Source organism: Rhinopithecus roxellana, chromosome 14 (genome assembly GCF_007565055.1).
Source record: "Rhinopithecus roxellana isolate Shanxi Qingling chromosome 14, ASM756505v1, whole genome shotgun sequence".
NCBI classification, from domain to species: Eukaryota; Metazoa; Chordata; class Mammalia; order Primates; family Cercopithecidae; genus Rhinopithecus; species Rhinopithecus roxellana.
Genome location: NC_044562.1, coordinates 111,200,907 through 111,219,224, shown reverse-complemented (window position 1 = coordinate 111,219,224; position 18,318 = coordinate 111,200,907). Strand labels below are relative to the sequence as shown.

Genomic DNA, 18,318 nt, shown 5'->3' with positions numbered 1-18,318 from the left:
ATTTATCAGTTCTATATCTTCAGGAACTACAGCTGGGCTTTCCTTGGCCAAAATGTAAACTACCTGTTCCAGTTCTCTAGGCTTTTTTTCCTATTCTATTTTTTTCAGGTGTTCTTGTTTGTTTTCTCATCCAACCAGTATACCTTTCACCCACTGAACACTTGTGTCACAAATGTAGAATCTCTTCCTTTTTTAGACAGTATTTTTTAAAGAAAATTTATTTATTTTTGTTAGCTATTGACAAATTATAATTGTATGCAGTTATGGAATACAAAGTGATGCTATAATATCTGTATACAATGTGGAATGATTGAATTGAGCTAATTAACATAACCATCACCTCAAAAACTTATTTATTTCTCTTGTCTAAATGAAACACTGTACTCTTTTATCAACATCCACCTATCACCCTCCCCCACAGTCACTGGTTTCTGGTAACCACAGTTCTGCTTTCTCCCATGTTAGCTTCTTAGCTTCCACATACAAGAACATGTGGCATTTGTCTTTTTATAGCTGGCTTATTTTACTTAGCATAATGTCCTCCACGCTCATATATGTTGTTGCAAGTGATATAATTTCCCTCTTTGTGAAGGCTGAATAGAATTTTATTCTGTGTGTATACTACATTTTTTGTCCATTACTTGACTGATGAAGGTTTATTCCAAAACTTGACAATTATAAATAAAGCTACAATAAACATGGAAGTGCAGGCATCACCTTGACATATTGATTTCAAATCCTTTAGATATACTGCTGAAATTGTATTTTTACTTTTTTGAGGAACCTTCATACAGTGTTCACCAATGGTTGTACCAAATAACATTCCCAAAAATAGTATAGTAGGGTTCTCTTTCTCCACACCCTCCCTGACACTTGTTATCTTTCATCTTTTTGATAATAGCTATACTGATAAGTGAAAGGACATACCTATTTGTGGTTTTAATAGGCATTTCCCCAATGATTAGAGATGCTGAACATTTTTTAAATGTATCTGTTGGCCATTTGAATGTCTTCTTTTAGGAAATATCTGCTCTGATCATTTGCCCATTTTTAAAATCAGGTTATTTGTTTGCTTTCTGTTGAATTGTTTGCATTTCATACATATTTTGAATATTAATTCCTTATTAGATATATGGTTTGCAAATATTTTCTCTCAATTCATAGGCTGTGTCTTCATTCTGTTAATTTTTTTCTTTACCCTATATAAGTTTTAAGTGTGATATAATTCTATTTCTCTATTTTTGGTTTTGTTCCCTGAGCTATCATGGTCAAATTAAAAACAAATTGTCTAGACAATTATTGTATAGTTTTCCCGTGTTCTGTTTCTCTTTTAGTAGTTTTACAGTTTCACTTTTTACATCAGTTTTTAACCCATTTTGAGTCAATTTTTGTATATGGCATGAGATGAGGGTTCAGTTTTATTCTTCTGCATGTGAATCTCCAAATTTCCCCATTTCCTTTATTGAAGAGGCTTTTTTCTATATTGTGTTTTAGACAACTTTATCAAAAATCAATTGACAGTAAATGAATGTTTTGTTTTTTCTTTTTTGGCTCTCTATTCTGTTCCATTGGTTGATGGATGTGTCTATTCTTATGCCAGTACCATGCTGTTTTAATTACTATCATTTTGTAATATATTTTGAATTCAGATAGTGTAATGCCTCCAGCTTTGTTTGTTTTGGTGTGCAAGATTGTCTTGGAAATTTGTGCTTTTTTGTGGTTTTATATAAATTTTAGTTATTTTTCCATGTCTGTGAAAAATGAATTTGCATTTTGGTAGAATTTTCATTCAATATGTAAATCACTTTGGGAAATAGGGACAGTTTGTTTATTTATCTACTGAGACAGAGTCTCACTTTGTCACCCAGGCTGGAGTGCATTGGCATGATCTTGGCTCACTGCAACCTTCGCCTCCCAGGTTCAAGCAATTCTCATACCTCAGCCTCCCAAGTAGCTGGGATTACAGGCCTGTGCCACTGCACCCAGCTAATTTTTTGTATTTTTAGTAGAGACGGGGTTTAATATGTTGGCAAGGCTGGTCTTGAACTCCTGTCCTCAAGTGATCCACCTATCTCTGCCTCCCAAAGTTCTGGGATTACAGGCATGAACCATCACACCTGGCTAATAGTGACATTTTAACAATATTAATTCTTCCAACCTATGAACATAAAATATCTTTACATTTACTTGTGTCATCAATTTCATCAGTTTTGAAAATTTTAGTCTGCAAATCCTTCACATCCTTGGTTAAATGTATTCCTAAGTACTTTTTATTCTTAGTAATTGTTGTAAATGAATTTTTTTTTATTTCTGTTTCAGATTTTTCATTGTTAGTGCACAGAAACACTACTGACTTTTACATGTTGATTTTTTTTTTTATCCTGCAAGTTTACTGTATTCATTAATTAGTTCTAACAGTTTTTTTGTGGAGTCTTTAGGTTTTCATACGTAAGATCATGTCATCACCAAACATGAACAATTTTCTTAACCTTTTCCCATTTGGAAGTATTTTATTTCTTTCTCTTACCTAATTTTTCTGTCAAGGAGCGCTATAGTCACTTTCAGTACTATAGTGAATAGAAGAGATGAAATTAGACATTTATGTCTTGTTCCTGATCTTATGGGGAAAGTTGCCATTGTTTTCATCATTAAGTATAATGTTAACTGTGGGCTTGTCATGCATGGCTTTCATTGTATTGAGTTACATTCCTTCTGTAGCTAATCCATTGGGAGATTTTTATCACGAAAGGATGCTGAATTTTGTCAAATCATTTTTCTGCCTCTAATGAGATTGATTATATGGTTTTTGCCCTTCATTCTATTAATGAAGTGTATCACACTTATAAATTTGGATTATGTTGAATCATCCTTACATCCCTGGGATAAATTCTACTTGATCATATTAAATCATTAAATGATTCATTTAGTACACTGTTGATTAGATATTGCTAACATTTTGTTGAGGATTTTTTGCATTTATTTTCATTTGGGATATTGGCCTGTAATTTTTCTTTCTTATAATGTCCTTGTCTGGCTTTGGTACCAGGATGATTCTGCCCTCATAAAAAAAAAAATTGTGAATACTCATTTTTGTAAGAGTTTGAGATGGATTTATATTAGTTCTCCTTTAAGTGGTAGAATTAAGTAAAACCATCAGATCCTGAACATTTACTTCATGGGAGACTTTTTATTACTCATTCTCCCTTTAATGGTTATTTTTTATGTATTTTCTATTTCTTCATGATTCAGACTGAATAGGTTGTATGTATCTACAAATTTATCCATTTCTTCTAATTTATTCATTGGTTGGCATACAATTATTCAAAGTAATCTCTTATGATGCTTATATAGCTATACTATCAGTTGTAATTTTTCTCTTTTTTCTGATTTTGGTTATTTGAATTGTCTCTCTTTTTTGTTATCCTAGGTGAAGTTTCATTGACTATGTTTATCTTCTCAAAGAAATTCTTGATTTCATGTATTTTCTTCTATTGTTTTTCTAGTCTCTATTTTATTTATTTCTCTTCTAACCTTTAATTTCTTATTTCTTCTAACTTTGGGCTTGTTTTTTTTTTCTGTTTCTTTTCTTTGAGGTATAGCATTAAGTTTTTCATTTGAGATTTTTAAATGTAGAACTGATTTTGCTGTATCCTGTAAGTTTTGGTATGTTGTGCTTCCATTATTGTTTGTCGCAAATTTTTAAAAATGTTCCTTTTGATTTTTTCTTGACCCATTGATTGTTCAAGAGTATGTTGTTTAATTTCCACATATTTGTGAATTTTCCAAGATTTCTTCTGTTTTTGATTTATAATTGCATACACTTGTGATTAGAAAAAATATTTGATATATTTTCAATTTCTTCAATCTGTTCAGACTTGTTTTGTAGCCTAACATGTAATCTATCCTGGAGAATGTTCCATGTTCCCTTGAAAAGAACATGTATTCTGTTAAATGAAAGGTTCTGTATATGTCTATTACATCTGCTTGGTCTAAGAATATTTCAAAGCTAATGTTTTCTTACTAATTTTCTGTCTGAATGATTTGTCCATTGTTGAAAGTAGGGAACTGAAATCCTCACTCTGATTGTATTGCATTTAATATCTCCCTTCAGATCCTTTAAGATTTCCTTCATATATTTAGGTGTTCCAATGTTGGGTGTATTATGTATTTACACTTGTTACATCTTCTTGATAGATTTATCCTTAAACATTATGTAATAACCTTCTTTATCTTTTTTACTGTTTTTGATTTAAAGCCTACTTTAAGTGTAGCTAACCTTGGTCTCTCTCTTTTGGGTTTCATTTACATAGAATATTATTTTTCATCCCCTCACGTTCAGTCTATGTGTGGCCTGAAATGTGAGTTGAGTCTATTTGGGTAGCATATAGTTGGGTCTTGTTTTTTAAATCAAGTCAGTAATTCTATGTCTTTTTATTGGACAATTTAATTCATTGACATTCAGAGTAATTAGTGATAGGTAAGAACCTACTACTACTATTTTGTAATTTATTTTCTGATTTTTTGAGCTTTTATATTTGTTTATTATTTAATTTTAAAAACATTATTATAGTTGAATTCTAAAACAAAAACAATAGCAGGTAGTGAACACATTATGATTACAATCCTTCACTCACTCACTCACTACTGCTCATCAAGTGCCAGGAGTGAGTGTTACTCATTGGTCCTTTTACGAATTTTGGCACTGAACACCACCTCTGGGATGATGTTTATCATCCTCATATGTTTCTCCATTGTAACAGTGCTGTCTTTCCTGATTTGAATCAAAGTTCTAACTTGATCCATTTCATCAATCTCTTCTATTTCCTTCCTGTCAGGTAGAAGTTTACCCAACTGAGAGAGCTTATCATGAGAGAGAAAACCATTCTCAGGAAAGTTTACCTTGAATTTGATGATTAGGTGATGCTTTTCAAATGGTCTATGAAAAATTGGCATGACTTCATTTAGCACACATTTGATATCTCCATGTTTGACAATCTGACCTGGGTGAGAGGTGATGACTAGTTCAGTAGTCAAGAGTGGATATTGGTTTTTGGAAACCACACAATATTTTAACCAGTTGTCTGTCCATAGACATAAACTAGTCTTCTTGTCAAGTAAAAACAGCATGGTCCTTTTCATCTAACTCAATTATAGTATCTCCTGGTTCCAATCCTGGTTCTTTGTCTCCTTCACTATGAAATGTTATCTTCTGACCATCTTTCATGCCTTTGTCAACATGAACTTCTAGAATCTTTTTCCTTCAAACTATCTTTCTTCCATTTCAGTTTTTACATCTATCTTTAGGACTGATTCATTCTCCATGACCCTGGCACTCCGTGCATGCATACAGACTAAGCATGCTGAACCATCCCAGGCCCTATCGCATGAATTCTTATTTGCAGTCCAGTAACTTGGCAATTGGGACAACATTATATATACTTCTCTCCTCTTTTTTTCCCCACTTCTGCCTTCACATTAGTCACAAATTACATTCTTGTGAAGTGCCAATTTTCTTGTTGTACTATCACAAACATTTTCTAAGGTTTTTGAGAGCTGATGCACAACCATGTTACTCCTTTTTTCTCTCTGCATTCTTCTTCCTCCATAAATAATTATATCAAAGATGTCCATAGGGGACCCAGAACTGCCACTTGCTCGGTCCTCTTATTTACCTGTCATCTTCCTTTGTTATGTAATTCCCTTTTCTTGGCATCAGAAATAATTTTGTGAGCTTGAGAAATCTGTTTAAACTTCTCTCCATTTGGATTTTTATCAGGTGGTACTTCAAGGCCAGTTTCCTATAAGCCTTTTTCAATTCTTCCTTAGTGGTACTTTCTTTGACCCTCTAAAAAATCATGGAAAGTGGTTTATTTCACCATTTTCTACAGCTACAGCTAGTGAGGGGGATGAGGCCAGTGTGAGAAAGCAGAAAGGACTGTAGTAGCTTTTTGAAGCTCAGGCAGCTGCCACTTCTCTGCATCTTATTGAGTCTTCTGGAAAGTTCTGCCTGGTGAACTGAAGCCCTTGTCTTTTGTCTTCTGCTTGTTTTTCATACACTTTTTTTCTTCCTCTATTGCCATTTGTGACTTAATGGTTTTCTGTAGTGAATTGTTTATATGTTTATATTTATATTTTTAAAATCTAGTATAGATTTATGCCTTTTTGTTATAAGACTTACATAAAACATACTTATAACAAACTATTTCAAGCTGATAACAATTTAACTTTGATTGCATTTGATTTTGTAGAGTTACAAAACTCTACACTTTTATTCTACCCACTACATTTTATGTTTTTGATGTCAAAACTTACATCATTTTATAATTTGTATTCCTTGAAAATTAAATTTTACGTATTGCTGTTTTGATGCATTTTTATTAACTATCATACTGAGATAAAATTGGTTTAAACATCACCATATCAGAGTATATTGAATACGATTCTGTATTACTTATACCATGAATTTTTTGTGCTTTTGTATGTTTAAGTTAATAATTAGTGGTCTTTGGTGCATTTTAAAGAATGTCCTCTAGTCATTCCTGTAGGGCAGGCTTAGTGTTAGTGAACTATCTTAGTGATATGGTTTGACTATGTCTTCACCCAAATCTCACCTTGAAGTGTAATAATCCTCATGTGTCAAGAGCAGGGCCAGGTGGAGATAATTGAATCATGGGGGCAGTTTTCCCCATACTGTTCTCATGATAGTGAATAAGTCTCATGAGATCTGATTGTTTTATAAATGGGAGTTCCCCTGCACATGCTCTCTTGCCTGCCACCATGTAAGACATGATTTTGCTCCTCCTTTGCCTTCTGCCATGATTGTGAGGCCTCCCCAGCCATGTGGAACTGTGAGTCAATTAAATCTCTTTTCTTTATAAATTACCCAGTCCATCATATGTCTTTATTAGCAGTGTGAGAACAGACTTAATACAGTAAATTGGTACCAGGAAGTAGTGGGGTCCTACTATAAGGATACCCAAAAATGTGGAAGAGACTTTGGAACTGGGTAACAGGAAGAGGTTGGAATACATCAGAGGGCTTCGAAGAAGACAGGAAAATGTGGGAAAGTTTAGAGCTTCCTAGAGACTTGGAGGTCTCAGAAGAGGAGAGGAAGATGTGGGAAAGTTTGGAACTTCCTAGAGACTTGGAGGGCTCAGAAGAAAAGAGGAAGGTATGGGAAAGTTTAGAACTTCCTACAGACTTGTTGAATGCCTTTGACCAAAATGCTGATAGTAATATGAACAATGAAGTCCAGGCTGAGGTGTTCTCAGATGGAGATGAGGAACTTGTTGGGAACTGGAGTAAAAGGTCACTGTTGCTGTGCATAGAGATTGGTGGCATTTTCCCCATGCCCTACAAGTCTGTGGGACATTGAACTTGAGAGAGATGATTTAGGGTATCTGGTGGGAGAAATTTCTGAGCAGCAAAGCATTAAAAAAAAAAAGCAGAGGCCAGACACAGCAGCTCATACCTGTAATCCCAGCACTTTGGGAGGCCAAGGAGGGCAGATCACCTGAGATTAGGAGTTTGAGACCAGCCTGACCAACATGGAGAAACCCCATCTCTAGTAAAAATACAAAATTAGCCACGCGTGTTGACACATGCCTGTAATCCCAGCTACTCAGAAGGCTGAGGCAGGAGAATTGCTTGAATCTGGGAGGCGGAAGTTGCAGTGAGCTGAGATCACACCATTGCATTCCAGCCTGGACAACAAGAACAAAATTCCATCTCAAAAATAAAATAAAATAAAATAAAAGCATAAATGATAAAAGCTGGAAAATTTTGCAGCCTGACGATGTGATAGAAAAAAACCCATTTTCATGGGAGAAATTCAATCTGGCTGCAGAAATTGGCATAAGTAAGGAAGAGCCAAATGTTAATCATTCCAAGACAATGGGGAAAATGTCTCCAGGGCATGTCAGAGACCTTCACCTGCAGCCCCTCCCATCATAGGTCCAGAGGCCTAGAAGTAATAAATGGTTTTGTGGGTTGAGCCCAGGGTCCCCCTGCTGTGTGCAGCCTAGGGACTTGGTGTCCTGCATCCCAACTGCTTTACATCCAGCCATAGCAAAAAGGGGCCAACATATGGCTCAGACCATTGCTTTAGAGGGTGCAAGTGCAACACCCATGCCTTGGCAAGTTATACATGGTGTTGGGCCTGCAGGTGCACAGAAGTCAAGAATTGAGGTTTGGAAATCTCCACCTAGAGTGCAGAAGATGTATGGAAATCCTGGATGTCCAGGAAGAGATGTGCTGCAGGGACAGAGTCCTCATGAAGAACCTTTGTGAGGGCAGTGCAGAAGGGAAAGTGGGGTGGGAGCCCCCACACAGAGTCCCCATTGGTGCACTGCCTAATGGAGCTGTGAGAAGAGGGCCACTGTCCTCCAAACATCAGAATGGTAGAGCCACTGACAGCTTTCACTGTGCACCTGGAAAAGCTGCAGACAATGCCAGCCTGTGAAAGCAGCTGGGAGGTGACTGTACTCTGCAAAGCCACAGGGGTGGCACTGCCTAAGCCCATGGGAGCCCAACTCTTGCACCATTGTGACCTGGATGTAAGACAAAGAGTCAAAGTAGATAATTTTGGAACTTTAAGGTGTAATGACTGCCCCATTGGATTTTGGACTTGCATGGGACCTGTAGCCCCTTCATTTTGGCCAATTTCTCCTATTTGAAATAGGTGTAATTATCCAATGCCTATACCCCAGTTGTATCTAAGAAGTAAGTAATTTTTTTTTTTATTTTACAGGCTCATAGGCAGAAGGGACTTGCCTTATGTCAGATGAGACTTTGGACTGTGGACTTTTGAGTTAGTGTTGAAATGAGATAAGACTTTGGGGGACTGTTGGGAAGGCATGATTGTGTTTTTAAATGTGAAAAGGGACATGAAATTTGGGAACGGTCAGGGGCAAAATGATATGGTTAGGTTGTGTCCTCATCCAAATCTCACCTTGAATTGCAATAATCCCCTCATGTCAAGGGTGGGGCCAGATAGAGATAATTGAATCATAGGGGCGGTTTCCTCCATATTGTTCTAATTGTAGTCCATAAGTCTCATGAGAGCTGATGGTTTTATAAGTGTGAGTCCCCCTTGACAAATTATCTTGCCTGCCACCATGTAAGACATGACTTTGCTCCTCCTTTGCCTTCTGCCATAATTGTGAGGCCTCCCCAAGCATGTGGAACTGTGAGTCAGTTAAACCACCTTTCTTTATAAATTACCTAATCTCAGTTATGTCTTCATTAGCAGCATGAGAACAGACTAATACACTTGGCTTTTGTTTATCTGGAAGTCATTATTTTTGTCTTATTTCTGAAAGACAACTTTGTTGGATAAAATATTCTTTGTTGGCGTTTTTTTTTTTTTTTTTTTCTCTCCCTTTAGCTGTTTGAATATATTACTTCAGTTTTGCCGGGCTTTGAGGTTTCTGCTGAACCATTCTCTTATAACCATATTGAGACTCTTTTGTATGTGATATGTTTCTTATCTCTTGCTATTTTCATAACTTTTTTCTATGTCTTTGATAGTTGATAGTTGGTTATTATGTGCCATGACGATCTCCTCTTTTGTTTGAATTTAATTGGAGAATTTTGGGATTCTTGCACATAGTTGTTGGCATTGTCACTTAGATTTGGGAAATTTACAGCTATTATTTCTTTAAACATGCTTTCTGGCCCTTTTATCCATCTTCTCCTTCTTAAAGTCCTATTATGCATGGATAAGGCCTCTTAATGATGTTCAGTAATATTCACAGACTTTATTCATTCTTATTTTTTTCTTGGCTTATTTTAATGGTTAATTTCAGATATTCTGTCTTCTAACGTACTGATTCTTTTCTCTGCCTGATCAACCCTGTTGAAGCTTTCTATTGCACTTTTCCTTACATCCATTATATTATTTATCTCTAGGATTTCTATTTGTTAGTTTTTTAATTTTTGAAACTTCTTTGTTAGTGTTCTCATTTTGTTCATTTATAACTTTTGAAATTCACTTAATATTTTATTATTTTTTACATGTATTCTTGAAGTTATTTAAACTTCTTTAAGAGGATTATTCTTAATTCTTTGTCTGCCACTTCATAGAACTCCATTTCTTTAGAGTCGTTGGAGTTTTCTTGTTTCTTTTCACTTTTCTATTTACTTTATTGTTAAATTTCTCTCATTATTTTTTTAAATGTACTTTATTTTAGATTTATGGGCTATATCTGTATGCTTTTTTACATAGGTATATTGTGTACTGGTGGGGATTGGGCTTCTGGTACATTCATTAACCAAATATTGAACATTGTACCCAAAAGGTAATTTTTCAAAACTCACTCCATGTCTATTATTTTGGAGTCCCTAGTGTCTATTTTTCTATCTATCTATCTGTCTATCTATCTATCTATCTATCTATCTATCTATCTACCTACCTATCTATCTATCTATCTATCTATCTATCCATCAATCCATGTGTACCCATTGTTTAGCGTCTACTTATAAGTGAGAACATGAGATATTTGGTTTACTGTTTCTGCATTATTTTGTTTAGAATAATGGCCTCTAGCTCTATCCATGTTTCTGCAAAGGACATGATTTTATTCTTTTTATGACTGGGTAGTATTCCATGGTGTATAGATACAATCTTTTCTTTATCCAGTCAATCTTTGATGGACACTTAGATTGGCTTCATGACTTCACTATTGTAAGTTGTACTGCAACGAATGTATGAGTGCAGATGCCTTTTAATATAATTATTTCTCTTCTTTTAGGTGCATACACACTCATAGGTTTGCTGGGTCAAATGGAAGTTATATTTTTAGTTCTACAAAAAATCTCTGTACTGTTTTCCATAGAAGTTGAACCTATTTACATTCCCATGAACAGTGTATCAGTGTTCCCTTTTCTCCACATCCATAACAACATATGCTGTCTTTTTACAGTTTAGCAGTAGCCATTTTGAATGGCTTTACATGATATTTCATTGTTGACTTAATTTGCATTTAACTGATCATTACTAATGTTGAGCATATTTTTATATGGTTGTTAACCACTTGTATGTCTTCCTTTGAAAATAGTGTAGTTCATGTTCTTTGCCCACTTTTTAATGGAGTCGTTTTTTTTTGTTTTGTTTTGTTTTGTTTTCCTGTTTAGTTGTTTGAGCTCTTTGTGGATACTGGATATTAGTTCCTTGTCAAATGCATAGTTTGCAAATATTTTCTCTGATTATTTAAGTGGTCTATTTACTCTATTGATAATTTCTTTTGCTGTGCAGACACTTTTGGTTTAATTAAATCCCATTTGTCTATTTTTGTTTTTGTTGCATTTGCTTGTAGGGTGTCATCACAAATTGTTTGTCTAGGGCAGTGTCCAGAAGAGTTTTTCCCAGTTTTTCTTCTATGTTTTTATGGTTTCAGGTCTTACTTTTAAGTCTTTAATACATTTTGGGTTTCAATTTTTTTTATCCATCCAAAAGACCAACAACTTAGTCCAAGAAAATATTTGTTATAATTTAGAGCTTTCTGAATTTATTAAGACTTGCTTTATGGCCAAGTATATGGTTAATTTTGGAGAATGTCCCATGCACAGATGAAAAGAATGTATATTCTGTGGTCGTTGGATGCAATGTTCTGTAAATGTCTTATAGGTACATTTGTTCTATAGTCCAGTTTACATCCAGAATGTCACTGTTGATTTTCTGCCTTGATGATCTGTGTAGTGATATCACTGGGGTGTTGAAGTCCCGTACGGTTATTGTATTGCTATCAGTTTGTTTTCTTAGGTCTAGTAGTATTTGTTTTTTGAATCTGGGTGCCCCTGTATTAGATGCATACATATTTAGAATAGTTAAATCTTCCTGTTCTATTGAACCGTTTATCATTATATAATGCATTTTTTGGGTGTGTTTTTACTATTATTTAAAATCTGTTTTATCTAATGTAAGAATGGCTACTCTGCCTCACTTCTGTTCTTCATTTGTGTTATATATATTTTTCTTTCCTTTTACTTTGAATCTGTAGCTGTCGTTAGTCATCACGCCTTTCTCTTGTACACAGCAAATGGCGGAGACTTATTTTTTAACCCAATTTGCCACTCTGTATCTGTTAGGAGTATTGAGGCCATTTACATTCCAGGTTAATATTATTATGTGGGATTTTGTTCTTGTCGTAGTGTTGTTAGCTAGTTGTTTTGATGTGTCAGTTGTGTAATGTTTTCTAGGATTTGTGATTTTTATACTTTAGTGTTCTTTTATGATGGTGAATACTATCCCTTCATTTCCATCTTTACAACCTCTTTGAGCCAGTCATGTGGTGACAAATTCCCTTAGCTTTTGTTTGTCTGAAAAATACTTTAAATAATTTTTCATTTATGAAGGTTAGTGTAGCAGGATACAAAGTTGTTGGCTAGCTTCCCCCACCACCACCCAGTGCTAAAAATGGCCTTCTAAGCTCTTCTGGCTTATAGAGTTTCTGCTGAGAAACCTGCTATTAGTCCGATAGAATTTCCTTTACAGATGATGCTTCTCTATTGCCACTCTTAGCATTTTTTCCTTCCTGTTGACTTTGGATAGTTTGATTACCATTGTGTTGGTGTGGTTCTTCTTGGATTGTATCTTGCAGGAGTTCTCTGAGCTTCTTGTATCTGAATATTTAAATATTTCCAAAGATCAGAAGATTTTTCCTGAATTATTTTCTAAAATATATCTTCCATACTTTTTACTTTTTTCTTCCTCCCCATCTGGAATACCTATAACTCATAAGTTTGAATACTTTACACAATCCCATATTTCTCAAAAGATTTACTCAGTTTTTAAAATTCTTCTTCATTTTTGTCTGAGTGAGTTAACTCCAAATGCTTCTCTTTCAGCTCTGAAATTCTTTCACTCAAGTTAGCCTATTGTTAAATATTTCAATTGTATTTTGTAATTCCTTTAATGGATTTTTCATTTCTAGGAGTTCTGTTTAGTTTTTTTTGTAATGATGTCAATCTCTTCTTTATATCCTGAATTGCTGTTGTGATCTATTTGTATTGTTTTCAGCTTTCTATTTGATCTCATTTAGCTTCTTTAAAATGCACATTTTGAGTTTTTTATGTGATATTTCAAACATTTCATTTTGGTTAAGATTCATTGCTGGAGAATTAATGTAGTGCCTTGAGGGCATTGTGACACTTTATTTTTTTCCTACTTTTAGAGTCTCCCCCCATCCCCCCGGCTGCCTCTCCTCCGGATAATCTATCTTCCCTTATTTTTTGAATTTGATTTCGTTTGGATGAAATACCCACCCTACCGCCTATTGTGGAGGTGTCTATAATATATGTTGTCTATGGTCCTTTGACTTTGGTCTGGTCGCTTTCAGTGACCAAGAGTCTGTTTTTAAGGTCCTTGGTTATAGATAGCCTTTTAATAGTGCCTTTTCTAAATTCTGGTTGTAGTAGCCATGTTCTAGGAATGTGAGCAGATTCACTGGCACCTGTGGGACTGAGGTGATATTGGTATCAGGAAACTTACCTTGCTACCCAGTGCTATGCACTGGTTTCAAAAGATTTCCTATTGTGTTGTGCTGTTCCTCCTCCAGGCCAGTGGGTGGTGCTCATGGGTAAGAGCCAGAGAACTTCTCCCAGTAAACAAGGATCAAGTATATATTCATTTGCATCAAGGATCAAGTATATACCCATCTACATCATCAGTCACAGCTGATACATATAGGTATATATACTTATTCCTTGTTAACTGGGAGAAATTTTCTATTTCATCAGACAATGGGCTGATCTGTGTAATGCACAGTAGTCTGAGCTCCCTGCTCAGCCCTGGAGGGAAGGACCAAGATGACTGGGGCTGAGCTGGGCAGACCCACCTACAGGTTCTCAAATGGTAGGCATAGGCACCATCTTTGAGGTATGGTCTTGTGGATAGCCATCAAGCACTTAGAGGTGTGTCTAGGCATGGAATTGGAAAACACACACTTCCCTAAGTTCTCTTCATGGGAAGGGGGGTGGCCTAAACTTCTAATCTAGAAGAGCTGGTGCTCCAAACACCTGGAGATATGTCTGAGTGTCAAGCGGAGAGAATGCCACTGCACTAAGATCTCTGCAACTGAAAGGAAAGGTAGCTCAGGCTCCTAATCCATGCAAGTAGATGTGCCTAATGCATGGAAATATGCCCCAGCAATGATTGGAAAAACTGCTGTTACATGGTATTTGCAGGGGATGGGAGAAACTACTTAAGTTCCTAATCTGGTGTGGGGGGCAGATGTGTCTCAAGGTGGGTGATATGTCCAGAGAAGGAGCAGAGAAACTGCCACCATAAGATCTTTGTGTAGGAAGGGCAGGGCAGCTCAAACACCTAATATGTGAGAGTGAGTGTGCTAAATGCTTGGAGTTACATCCAGGTGTGGAGCAGAAGAAGTGCCACTGCACCAAGTCCTTTGCATGGGAAGGAAATGGTGCCTCAGGCTCCTATTCCAGGAAGGGATGTACACCAAAAGCCTGGAGATATGTCCGGGTATGGAGCAAAAGGTTTAGCTTTGCACCAAGATTTCTGCAAAGGGGATTGTATAGTCTCCTAATCTAGGGTAGCTCAGTCTCCCAATCCAGGTGAGTGATTACTTCGATTGCCTGGAAAAATGTCCCTCTGTGAGAAGGGAAGTAATCACTGCTACAACAAAGATTTTGTAGGAAAAAGGAGGGGCACTGCAGGCTGATAATCCAGGTGACCAGGTGTGTGCTGAATGCCTGGAAACGTCTAGGCATAAAGCAGAGAGGGCTCCAGTGCCCCAAAATCTCTGTACAGAAAAAGAGCAAAAACTTACTTATCCCAGTGAGTGGGTGATCCAAATGCCTGGGAATATGCCTGGGGGTGAGGTGGAGAGAGGTTCTCTGCACACAGATGCAAGGGAAGGATTGATTGGACCGTACTCCCAATTCAGGGGAGCAGGACTAGGGTCTGCCTCGCTCTTGCTCCTCAAGACTGATGGGGCACTCTCCCCTGGTTGACTAAGGGAGCAGTCCAGGATACCTAGCAATGGCATATGCAGGCTGGTTCCAAGTGACAAACCTGTCCCTGGCTGCAAATCCCAGATTAAATCTTGGCTTCAGCAACTCTTCCTGCTGCAGTCCTGTGACTGGAGAGAGCGGATTCCAGTGCTTACCGCTGAGGTGCTCTCCACACTTGCCATTCAATTCTGGCTGTCAGCATTATTCCTCCAATGCAGAGCAACTACTCCAATCTCTGGCCCTTGACCAAAATGCCTGCAGTGGCTGCCGCTTCCAGGTTACCAAACAATGACTGACTTTCTATAAGCCTGGATTAAAAATGGTTTCTTCCTCTCATTTCTGGGCATGGGAAAATGCCTACAGTTTTCTCAATATCTTTTCCTCTGGCTGTCTCCTCAAGTTTTCTCCCGGGCTTCAGAGGAACTAGGTGCTCTCTCTTGGCCTGGGTTGCATGGAATCCTAGTGGAAAGGTGAATCATAGCAGGAGACTCTCCTTCCTCATGTACTGGAGCTTCTCTCACTTTTATCAGCTGAATGCCATCATGGAGGCTGCTTGCCCACTTTCTCCTCCCTGAGATCTGGGTTGTTGTTCACTATTCCAGTGAATTCTCATTTTCCTTCTTGAATTAAAGTTCAGAGAGTTTATCTTTATGCACTGTTTTGCTATTTCCAAGTGGTTGAGACATGCTAAAAGCCTCTAGTACACCATCCTGGGGAAAAAAAAAAGACTTTATTAGCTTTTTTTGGAGCCGTTGTGGTCTCCTGATCCCTTATAGTCTTCACGTCCTTGTCGTAATGTCGCATTTGTAGAGACAGCCACTCCTCTGGCTTTTATAGGTATTCTTTGGCAGAGATAGACCTTGCCTATTTAGTCTAGCCTATGATTCTAGATGGGCCAGATGGTAACAACCCTGGGAAAGCAGGGCTTGTTTTAGGCTCTCTACATGGCTGGGCTGCTGCCCCTGCTCTGATTTTAGGTGAGACTGTTCGCTGGACTCCCTCTGCAGTGAAACCACTGGCTGAGTTCTGCAATTGAGGAGAGCTGCTGGATGGCCACTGCAGTTGCCTTTGATTGGGCCAGGCCACAGAATGTGGCTCTGCAATTGACCACAGCTGCTGGATGGCCACTGCAGTTGCCTTTGATTGGGCCAGGCCACAGAATGTGGCTCTGCAATTGACCACAGCTGCTGGATGGCCACTGCAGTTGCCTTTGATTGGGCCAGGCCACAGAATGTGGCTCTGCAATTGACCACAGCTGCTGGATGTCCACTGCAAATGCCCTTGATTGAACCTGGCCAATCAGATCTCACTGGGTCTGGCCTGGTATTCCTTGACCAGGTAGTACTGCTATTTGATATTTGTAATTGGACAAGGTTGCAGACTGGGCCCTGAAACTAGGCAGAGTCACTGCTTGGGATGGATGGGACCAGTTTCTATGCTCAGTAGAAATGATAGGTTGAGGTTTGCTTCCCTACCTAGGTAGGGTAGGATTTGAGACTGAGCTGAGTACTGTTTAAGCTCCCAGTGTAACAGAACTAGTTCTGGCACTTGCTGTAATGTGCTGTGGCAAGTTGTCTACCTCTCTGGGCAGGTGACACTCTTCATTTATCAGACTAATTCTACTACAGTATTGGATACCAAGCCAGTAACATGCCACTTTAATTTGAATAATTTAGATCAGTGAGATTTTTGTAGTATTGTGTATCTGCATTTAAGCTCTATGTGAAATAGAATATAGATATCCCTTATTGAAGTCATTTTGGATGTCAGGAGGAAAGGATTTCCCTTCTTTTTCTAGATTTTTTTTTCTCTTTCCCTTACTTTTCAAGAGAAGAATGGTTGTCATAGCATTTACAGTCAATGTAATATAAGAGATTAACCTCTCTGGAGAAACAACTCACAGTTTAAAACAACTATATGTGGTCTGTCTCTTTCCTTTAACTCTTATCCCAAGACAATTATATATAGCTCAATTTGTAAAACTGACCCTAATCTTAACTCTACCTACAAATTCAACTGTAACTCTAACCATGAACACTATATTAATGTACATTGATGTGCATTCATTTATTTCTGACTGATATATATTGATATAATCAATTGGTGATTGATTAGTATAGAATGAGTCATACTTTGCTGAGGGGTATAAATTGAATTTTAAGAAACTATTTTTCTGGAAAAGTAGTTGAAATACATATTCATGTTTTTATATTATAGAAACTATGGTATATTTACAGACTTTTAATCATGTATGTAAAGAATTTTTATTGATTAAAGTAATCAATAAATGTAATACATGATAAATATATAAATCATAAATATCTTGAAAAACTCAAGAATAAATGCTTAGTAAATATTGCTAGATATTTATGGGCTTATTAGTGACATTTCTTTTCTCTCTCCCTTTACTCTTTTTTCCATATTTTTCTAATATGTACAAATTAATTTCATAATCAGAAAAATAATAGGAGAAGATGACATTGCAATTATGAAAAAAGTCGAAGCTAAATTATATATCCATTGGGTTTTATATAAAGAGAGAATGCAGAGTTCAAGTAAATGCAGAGTTTACTTGATTCATCAAACCATTTATATAGGTAGAAAATCTATATTTATACTTCCCCATAATACTTTTGACAAGAAAACTTTTTTTTTTGTAAACTTATTTTTGTTGAAATTTAGTGAAGAACAAAGATAGGCTGGGCATGATGGCTCACACCTGTAATCATAGAAGTTTGAGAGGCTGAGGCAGGAGGAGTGTTTGACTCCAGGAGTTCAGACCAGCCTGGGTAACAATGAAACCTCATCTCTACAAACATTTAAAAACAAAACAAAACAAAACAAAACAAAACAAAACAAAACAAAACAAAACAAAAAGCAGGCATGGTGGCATGGACCTGTAATCCTAGTTACTCAAGTGACTGAGGCAGGAGGATTGCTTGAACCCAGGAGGTCGAGGCTGGAGTGAGCTATCATCATGCTGCTGTGCTCCTGCCTGGGAAACAGAACGAGATCCTGTCTCTAAAAATTAAAATTAGAACAATAATTTATGCTGTTGTACTTCCGATCAAATACTGCACATGTCAAGCACATTCTCTGATGGTAGAAAACATCCAAATCGTGTCATTATTACAGAAGTAAAAATTAATTTGTCTGTCACTTTATTATAGAAAGATAAATATTGCCTTGACTCAAAAAGTAATGCAAATTTTCCTTTTTTAAGAATAAGTAGATAGGAGAGGATGGGGGAGGGCTTAGAGACAGAGGAGGAGGAAGTTTCTTTGCTCTTTAGGACACCTAATATATCACTAAAATAATGTCATACTGACTTACAAAAATAGATCA

The 18,318-nt window shown here is 36.8% G+C and overlaps 1 pseudogene; it reads right to left on the bottom strand.

Annotated features, from left to right (window-relative positions):
• Positions 1-4,687: 4,687 nt before the first annotated feature.
• Positions 4,688-5,879, bottom strand: LOC104659923 (annotated as a pseudogene).
• Positions 5,880-18,318: the final 12,439 nt, after the last annotated feature.